This window comes from Somniosus microcephalus, chromosome 8, assembly GCF_052327205.1.
Source record: "Somniosus microcephalus isolate GS21.2 chromosome 8, FLI_Smic_1.0, whole genome shotgun sequence".
In the NCBI taxonomy this organism is placed as follows: domain Eukaryota; kingdom Metazoa; phylum Chordata; class Chondrichthyes; order Squaliformes; family Somniosidae; genus Somniosus; species Somniosus microcephalus.
The window spans coordinates 69,074,236-69,084,355 of NC_140994.1; the positions used below are offsets into that span (position 1 = coordinate 69,074,236).

The following is a 10,120-nucleotide window of genomic DNA, read 5'->3' on the forward strand; positions in this document are numbered from 1 at the left end:
TCCTGACCTTCTCTCCCCCCGCCGAGTTCCTGACCTTCTCACTCCACCCCGAGTTCCTGACCTTCTCTCCCCCCGCCGAGTTCCTGACCTTCTCTCCCCCCGCCGAGTTCCTGACCTTCTCACTCCACCCCGAGTTCCTGACCTTCTCTTTTGCCCCTCCCCCCCTGAATTCCTGATCTTCTCACCCCCGCCTTGTTATTGAACTTCTCTCCCCCACCCCCCGAGTTCCTGACCCTCTCTCCACCCATACCCCCGCCCCACTTCCTGACCTTCTCTACCCCCACCACCCCTCACCACCGCCCCCCCCGCCCCAGTTCCTGGCCTTCTCTCCCCCTCCGATTCCCTCTCTCTCTCCCTCCAATCCACTCTTTTCCCCCAGCCAGAAGGGATCCAGTTCCTGAACTTCTCCCACGGAGCTTAAGGAAAGTGTGGCCCACGCTTCACTGCAGGCACAACTGCTGGGGCTGCGCATGCGCGGCCTTGGTGATCAGTGCACATGTGCGGCTCCAGCATACCGCACGCGCGCACAGAAGGCCACAAAAATTCGTGCAGATAATCACTTTGTTATAAATTTCCCCTAACCTGAACCCTCCCCCCGACCCTGCATTATTACATTAAAGCCCTGTCTACCACCCTAGATATTCGATTCTCCAGGACACTCGTCCCAGCCTGGTTTATGTGGAGTCCATCCTAATGGAACAACTCCCTTTTGCCCCAGTGCTGGTGCCAGTGCCCCATGAGTTGAAACCCCTGCCTCCCACACCCACCACTCTTTCAACCACGCATTTAACCTTCTAATCTGTTTGTCCCTATGCCAATTTGTGAATGACTCAGGTAGTAATCCAGAGATTATTATCTTTCAGATCCTACTTTTTAGTTTCTACCCGACCTCCTCAAACTCCCTTGTAATGATCAATAACATATCATTCTAGAGTGGACACTAGGTGGAGCCATAGAGCTGTATATAGCTGTATGTATAAGACTACACTACCCAGCTGTATGATATTAAGACTACATTACCCATGAGGCACTAGGCTACCCACAAGGCAGCAGTCAAGATGGAAGCCTCCACAGATACAGTACCTAGTCTGCACGTGCTCAATAAAAGGCCTAGCAAAAGCTAGCTGTGTTCATAATAAGAATGTCAAGTTATTAATGAACATAACATGGTACCAGGAGTGGCATGCAACACAGGAACCACCAGCTCCTGCTTGCCAATGTTCTGTTGTTTCAGAGCAACGCTGATTTCTCCCTCTGCAGGTTCTGGGACACCCACCATCACTGCACAGTAACTGGCTAATGTTTCCTTTTTACTACGAGCCTGGATGAAGACATCTGTACTGGCCGCGCTAGACGTGCTCCTATCTAGCTATCCAGCAAGTTAAACACTCATTCATAATAATTCTTCCTGAAGCGGTTGCTGTTTTGAAGCTTTTACTTGAACAAATTTGTGAAAAGATATTGCGTTTGGCCTAACATATGAAGTCAGATTACACTGGATTGAAAATCCCTCATGGAATTCTCCATTACTTAAGTCAGGTTCTTCCTGGTAAAACTGCTTCCTGGGGTCAACAGGAAGAAAGGTAAGAAGGTCAAATGACCTCTCACAGGAAGAAAGGAACAAAGGTCAAATTACCTCACACAGGAAGAAAGGAACAGATGACCTTTCCAGCTTACAAACTGTTAACACAATAACCGCCACCAGAGGGTGCTATTGCATGTAAAAACATCCAGCATGTCACAATGTCCATCGGTCCAGAACACTCCCCGTCTGGGGTCAATAACGACTCCACATAGTCCGAACTCTCCTTGTCACTGGAGTCCTCTGGCGACAAAAGAAGAACCACCTCAGAGACAGTCCGTTGGTGTCGACGATAGGATGCAGCTTCCGTAGACTGCTGTGAGGGGGTAGGTTGCGTTCTGCTACGTACAGTTCCAATCTGGGTATGGTGAGGTCTGGCTGGTGCGCCAACTTGCCTCTATCAAAGACGAAGCCGATTTTGCTTTGTCCTTCTTGAGTGGTGACCTTCAGATAAGCCACACTTGCAATGGCCTTAGCGGATGCATCTGCAAAGACACAAAGCTCTTTGAATTGGGCATTTAAGGGAGAGAAAGACGAATAGCAGCGAGGTATTCGGATCTCCTGTAAGTCTTGGAGTGAGTCTCTCCATCTGTCCCACTCTGCTTCCATCTCTTCAGAGAGAGGTGAATCCCACTCTTCAGCGCATATGGAGAGTTCCCTGAGGAGCAGCCTGCCTTGTATGGTGACAGGAGCTAAGAAGCCGAGAGGGTCGTATAGGCTGTTGACTGTAGAGAGCACTCCTCTACGTGTGAAGGGTTTCTTGGCGTCTAGGACTTGGAACGTGAACGTGTCTGTTGCTATGTTCCACGACACCCCTAGGCTATGCTGTAGGGGGAGGTCATCAGTGAAGAGGTCTAGATCCTTGACGTCCTTAGCACGATCTTCAGGGGGGAATGCCTCCATCACTGCTGGTCTGTTAGAGGCTATCTTATGCAGCCTGAGGTTGGACAGTGCAAGTAGTTCCTGGGCTCGTCCGAGGGTACTGATGGCCTCTGCTTCGGTCGGGAATGACTTCAGTGCGTCGTCGACGTAGAACTCTCGTTTGATGAACCCTCTCACATCACTGCCAAAGTCGTCGCCTTCTTCCTTGGCAGCCCTCCTTAGTCCGTATATGGCGACAGCAGGGGATGGGCTATTCCCAAAGACATGGACACGCATTCTGTAGTCCACAATGTCTCTATTAGGGTCATTGTCCCGATACCACAGGAAGCGGAGGAAGTCTCTGTGGTCTTCTCTCACCACGAAGCAATGAAACATGTGCTGGATATCGGCAGTGATGGCGACGGGCTCTTTCCTGAATCTCATGAGCACTCCCAAGAGGCTGTTGATAAGATCGGGCCCTGTGAGGAGTACGTCGTTGAGAGAGACGCCCTGATATGGTGCACTGGAGTCAAACACCACGCAGCTCTGTCCACTGCATGGGGTAAGGTAGCTTGGACGACCATTCTCCAAGATGGAAGTCTTGAGTGTGCTCAACTGAGATGGCTTGTGAGCGCCCTTGAGGCACACATCTCCAACAACAACCCAGCCGAGGTCTAGCCTTTGGGCAAAAGGGGCGTCATGTGGACCGTTGATCTGCTCCCTTATCTTATGTACCCTCAGGATGTCTCTACCCAACAACAGAAGTATGCTTGCATCTGGGTCAAGAGGTGGGATCTCGTCTGCAATGCGTCTCAGATGACGGTGATGACGAGCTGCATTCGGAGTGGGAATCTCAGAACGGTTGACGGGGACTTGATTACATTCGATGAGTGTAGGAAGGGGGAGACTAATCTTCCCGTCGACTGACTCAACAACGTAACCGTAGGCCCTCCTGCCGGCTGTCTCTGAAAGTCCAGCACACGTCTTCAGCGTGTAAGGCGACGAACTTCCTTTGATCTTGAAGATATTGAAGAACTCGGATCTTGCTAGAGAACGATTGCTTTGTTCATCTAGTATGGCATACATCTTTTCAGATTCCTGGCGACATCCCGCAGGGTACACATCAACGAGGCATATCTTGGAGCATGCTCTTGCGCTCACTCCTTCTCCACACACCTCGGTGCACCTGGATGTAATCTCCGTACCAACAGCTCCCTCTCTCTCCCCGCCGTGCTCTGATGCGGGAGGAGGCGTTTCTGACTTCCAAGGAGCTGGGCCTGGGTGTAGTGCTGAAACGTGCCGATCACTTTCACATTCAGTGCATTTTGCATCCACCTTGCAGTTCTTGGCGAGATGGCTCGTGGACGAGCAGCACCTGAAACATATAGAGTTCTCTTTAAGGTATTGTTTCCGATCTTCCAGGGACATCTCCCTGAAGCCTCTGCACTTCTTTAAAGGATGGGGCATGTTGTGGATAGGGCATGGTTTGCTCATATCCTCAGGTTTCTTCTGAGTCTTTGTGTGCTCAGTTGAGGACACTTGCATTCTGTGGACAGATATTGGTGTCTTTCCATGTCTGTCGAACTTGTCTCTTCTGGCAAGTGCTGGTTGGGAGGAGAAGAAGTTGAAGCTGGGGTCGTTCCTGGCTTTGGCTTCTTTACGGATGAATTTAACGAACGCAGAGAATGGTGGGAACGCCACATTGTGCTTTAGCTTGAACTTTGATCCAAACGTTATCCACTTCTCTTGCAGGTTAAATGGAAGCTTCTCAATGATGGGACTTACCCCTCTGGAAGTGTCTAAGTACGATAGACCGGGTAGGTAGCCGTCCTGCTTTGCGGCTTCGAGTTCCGACAGCAGATCTCCAAGGTCGCGAAGCTTCTGGGGTTCCCTACTCGTCAACCTCGGAAAGTTCGCCAACCTGTCAAAGAGAGCCCTTTCAATGGCTTCGGGCGAGCCGTAGCTTTCTTCCAGCCTCACCCAAGCCTTCTTCAACCCCTCTGGCAGCTGCCCCACATTGGCCGCTTTTATCCTGCAGTCCTGTCAGGCGGACTCTGGGCCGAGCCACTTGATAAGGAGGCCGAGCTCTTCTCCTGTCGACAGGTCTAAGCCCGATATGGCATCGTGGAAGCAGGACTTCCAAGCCCGATAATTCTCTGGCCTGTCATCAAACTTGATTAACCCCGAAGTCACCAGGTGGGTGTGTGCAAGGTATTTGGCGAGGTCGTAGGTGCTGGGACCTGGGCCAGGGTTGCCTTGGCTGGGGGCTCTGTTGGGGGTCTCAAGGGACCGAGAGGGGATTTGCCTCCGACTTTCTCTATTCGGCGTCCTATTCCTTTGCACTGTGTCTTCAGTTCTGCTAGTGGAGACTCTGCGGCTTGAGGCACGCCGTCTGCTTTGACCTTGGTTGGCAACTTGTGGCATGTTATATGAAGTGTTTGCATCTGTAGAGATGTGCGGGCTTCCATCCCTTTCTCCTGTAAACTGTATGTCGGCATGGTCGCTCACGTAATCTATGGTGCGCTGTCGTGGACTCTGCCACGGAACGGGAATTAAAGGTTTGTAAGCTGTCTCGGGATCAGCTCCCTCCAAAATTGCCTCGAATACTTGTGTCTCGGCTAATGCAGCATCTATCTCTTTTTGTTGCTGCAGAGCCTCTAATGTCGCTTGGAGACGGGCCTGTTCAGCCTGGCGTTCCACTTGGTGTCGGGCCTGTTCCGCTTGGTGTCGGGCCTGTTCAGCCTGGCGTTCCACTTGGTGTCGGGCCTGTTCAGCCTGGCGTTCCACTTGGTGTCGGGCCTGTTCCACTTGGTGTCAGGCCTGTTCCGCTTGGAATTCAGCTTGGAGACGGGCCTGACTTACTTTTATTTCTATTTCACTGTCCGTATGCGCAGCTCTGGCTTGAGCTGCTACTAGTTTAGCCCGTGCTCTGGCAAGGGCTATGCTTACTCTAGAACCACCCGATGACCGTGAGCCAACTTGCGACCTGTAGTAACCGGTGCTTATAGACCGATTGTCACGTTCTACAGTTTCGTCTGCCTGTTTAAGGTCTTCTACTTGCTGCAAAGCATTTTCGCTATTATCTTCTGACATGTTGATGTGAGGTAGATGTGCTCTACGAGGTTAAGGCTTACTCTGGGTTCCTCCTGCTCCGCTCTTCACAGCTAGCCGTATTGCTATCTTTTCACTGATATCTTTTCACTGATATCTTTTCACTGTACTGGCCGCGCTAGACGTGCTCCTATCTAGCTATCCAGCAAGTTAAACACTCATTCATAATAATTCTTCCTGAAGCGGTTGCTGTTTTGAAGCTTTTACTTGAACAAATTTGTGAAAAGATATTGCGTTTGGCCTAACATATGAAGTCAGATTACACTGGATTGAAAATCCCTCATGGAATTCTCCATTACTTAAGTCAGGTTCTTCCTGGTAAAACTGCTTCCTGGGGTCAACAGGAAGAAAGGTAAGAAGGTCAAATGACCTCTCACAGGAAGAAAGGAAAGAAGGCCAAATGACCTCTCACAGGAAGAAAGGAACAAAGGTCAAATGACCTCACACAGGAAGAAAGGAACAGATGACCTTTCCAGCTTACAAACTGTTAACACAATAACTGCCACCAGAGGGTGCTATTGCATGTAAAAACATCCAGGATGTCACAATGTCCATCAGTCCAGAAAAGCATCCTCAATGTGTTTGGTGGTTTGGTGACAGGTGGAAAGCAGAACCAGGCCAGAATAGTCCGTGTTACTTGCTTTTACAATATGGAGCTCTTTTGAAAGATGCAATCACTGCTGAAGTTCTGGAAGTAGTGAGGTCAAGCAGAGCTCTTTACCTGTGATGGGGAGCCCTGGAGGCTTATTGATGCCAATCAGAGGATTCTCCTGGTATACCACACTGGTTGCCATCAGTTCCAGGAGCTCTTCTCTGCTCAGATTTCTGAGCACCGGGATGCCTGGATCCCGGAGGATACTAACAGCTTTGCCTTTTTTCAAATGCTGTCTATGTTCATGTATCTGCTCCTTCAGCTGTATATCGTACCAGAACACTGTACTAGAGAGACGCGATGCTGAGTTAGTCACAAGTCTTTGTATGAAAAAACAGGAACGTCCCTGCATGGCTGCTATCCGAGTCACACTTCCTGTCTGAATTTGCTTCCATATGCGGTTCATCCCAGTGCCATGGAGAGCAGGGCAGGGGGGTTGGTTTTTCAGTTGCTCCAGGGATGGGCCCAATAGCCTCCTCCTGCGCTGACAACGTGTGTGGTTCTCACACTGCAGCTCTCCTGGTTTCCCGGGACTCGCTGCAATCAGCTGCCATCTCTCAGGCCCCCGGGCATAAGAATGTCAAGTTATTAATGAACATAACATGGTACCAGGGTGGTGAAGATCTGCTGAAAATTGTGAAAAGCGACATGGAGAATTTGAAGCCACCAGAGCGCTTGAATCTCGAGGAAAATGTCGACTACAATTGGTGGATTTTTAAACAACAATTCGAACTCTACATTGCAGCCATCGGATTCGGTACGAAGCCAGACGCAAGGAAGATAGCATTGCTGCTTACGGTTGCAGGCCCACAGGCGATAGAGGTATTTAATACATTTGTATTTAATCCAGAGGAGAAAAGAGGGAAATTAGAAGATGTGCTAAAAAAATTTGATGCACAGTGCTCTCCCAAAAAGAATGAGACCTATGAAAGATACATCTTCCGTTCTCGGACACAGCAACAAAATGAGACTTTTGATAGCTTTATAACTGATCTGAAACTGAAAGCACAGACATGTAATTTCTCTGAGCTCAAAGCATCCATGATTCGTGACCAGATTGTGTTTGGTATTCATGATAAAAAAGTCAGGGAGCGTCTGTTGAGAGAAACCAAACTAAATTTGGAAAATGCGGTGAAAATATGCCAAGCCAGCGAGCTAGCTCGAAAGCACGCGAAGACTTTCAGTGAAATCAATAATGATGCGAATGTAATGAGTGATAATGCTGCTGTCGGTGCTGTGTCCTACAAGGGGAAGAAACGTGGGCAGAACAGAAATGAAAAGCAATCGGAGGATGACATTTTTAATTGTAAACGCTGTGGTTACAAACACCAGTTAAGACAATGCCCAGCGTTTGGAAAAATGTGCACAAAGTGTAATGGAAAGAATCACTTTGCCAAACAATGCTTAAAATGTTTTTACAGAGCTAAAAATAAATTTACCTTTTTGAAGAGTAATTTTAATTAATAAATGAGTTATCAAATTAAATTTTTCTATTTTTCAACACTCTTAAGCTGGTAAAAGCAGGACTTACATCTTCTTTTACCAGGCGTAAGAATTTTATGGCCTTTCAGCGGGCGGAGGTTATGCAGAAAGCGGAACTCTCCACTCGCAGAGGCCCTTCTCCAGGGCAGGTGGAGGATCTGTCAAGAGAATTCTTGACAGATCGGAAGTGCCGGTTTTCAGCGCATGCACTTTGCATGCCTGAAACCAGCACTTTTGAGGCCCCTACAGGTGCGTATGAAAGGATAATTACTAGTCCTAGCCCTTTTCGGGCTACCTCAGATCAGGCGTGTTCCCCAGACATTCACCTTCAACTAAAGTTAGAGATAGCTGAATTCTATAAGACACTTAATTGGGTCTAAAGGTCCAGGCTATCTCTTCCTGAAGGAAAGGAATGACTGAAGATGTTACCATCCTCCGGATAGCACGTTTAATAAGTTTAACTAGGCTGTAACCTTTTGGATATTATGAGGGTCTGGAAAACTCCCCAGAATTCTGCAACTCCTTTCAAAAGAGTATACAGAAATTGAGATCATGAGTTTGATACAAAAATACTACTTGCGACAATTCTAAAAATATATAGATTTATTTAAGAGCCGACATACAGTTAACAGCTTGCGAGTCAATCGCAACTTTAATAGTTCAAAAACAAACAGCTTACATTTCTTATCCTCAGAGATTCTTATTCTCAAATCTTAACTTCGTACATTTTTACCTTTCTTATTAATTCTAATCCAGAATATCCACCAAAATCAAATTAAAAGTACCTTAATTCCCGAGACTCAGAGTTAAAAACTTACAGAGCATGCCTCTGAAGTTGAGAGAATCGCTTTGCCCCTTTCCAGTGACTTCTGACTGTCTATCTGAAAAGCTCTATTTTTATACCATTTTTTAGTGGTTTAACCTTTGAAGTTTTCTGCTGATGTAAGCTAATTATCTCTAGTCATCTTCCTGTTGACTTTTCTCTATACTTACTGCCAATTCAACTGTTAGCTTGCAGACTTCTGTCTGTTGTTTAGGTGTTTCAAAAACTTATCATAAAACACAATATGACAGTAGTATTTATTTGATGCCAGTCATATCGAAGGACTTCCATTCAATTCTAAAACCACAGACTCCTGTTTCTGTGGTGTTCCAATTTCAATACAAACACCATGTGATTGCTTGGTGCATCTATTGAAGTCATATCTTCAAAGTGTTCTGTTGGTATCATATTTACAACATGTAAATTAAAGACACTTCAACTGCGGTGTTTGTTTTCCTAGCCATCTTAGTTGGTTATATTATATTGTGTTCCCTGTTTCATTTGATGTTACTTTTACAAAGGCACGTGTTTTTTTAATATTCTGTGTTCCTGTTCAAAGTGTCAGTTTTTAACACTTCACTTGGGTCATTCCATTGTGTTTCTCCCAAACTCCAGACCTTCTGGAAACAACAAACTGCTATTTCAATAGGGCCATTGTTTTAGTATTTTTAACCAATACCCATTTCAAAAGCTTGTGGTGTTTACAACTTTTGTGTTATCAAACCATCCCATCTCAGAAGCCTGTTTGCACAGCTTGTGTCGCCAAGGCTTTAGATTTTTAAGCCAAGTATATCATGCATTAATAAAATCAGAATTCTGTTCATATGACGGTGTATTTTTTCTGAAATATGGCTTATTCCTTCACACGTACACAGCTTGTACACACCCGTGGGGGTCGGAAAATCTGGCCCATTATGGATCATGGTTATCTAGAGGTATTTACTAATGTTAAAAGTTTGAGTTTCAGCACATCCTGATGAACAGATTAAAGCACTCAGAATTGTAATTGTCAGAGCAACAGAACATTCAATAAATTTCAGAATGCAATTGGTCATCTTGAACCTGAATTTGGCTCCAGAGGTCACTCAGCTGGTCAGCAGATGTTGGCAATGAAAACCTCCTGCAGTCGCTGTTGCCTGTTTCCATTAACCTGCTGCTGGTTGGTACTGGTCTCTGGTCCATTGTCTGATATCTGCTGGTTGGTATAGGTCTCTGGTCCAGTGACTGCCCTGCTGGTTGGTACTGGTCTCTGGTCCATTGTCTGATGTCTGCTGGTTGGTACTGGTCTCTGGTCCAGTGACTGCTCTGCTGGTTGGTACTGGTCTCTGGTCCAGTGAATGCTACCTGCTGGTTCGTACTGGTCTCTACTCCAGTGACTGCGACCTGCTGGTTTGTACTGGTCTCAGGTCCAGTGACTGCTGCCTGCTGGTTGGTACTGGTATCTGCTCCAGTGAGTATTCTGCTGCTTTAATCTCCTTGTCTCCCATTCTCTCCTCATTACCAGGTACTATAAGTAGAAGTTAAATATTATTAATTTGCGAAACAGATACTTTTTTAAAATACAAAGGGCTAGAAATTCACTTTGGCCCCGCCAGCTGGCTAGTGCCCA

General features: G+C 47.0%; 1 pseudogene; it reads right to left on the bottom strand.

Moving 5' to 3' along the window:
- Window positions 1–6,108: 6,108 nt before the first annotated feature.
- Window positions 6,109–6,612, bottom strand: LOC147113614 (mitochondrial mRNA pseudouridine synthase RPUSD3-like; annotated as a pseudogene).
- Between the last annotated feature and the right edge of the window lie 3,508 nt (window positions 6,613–10,120).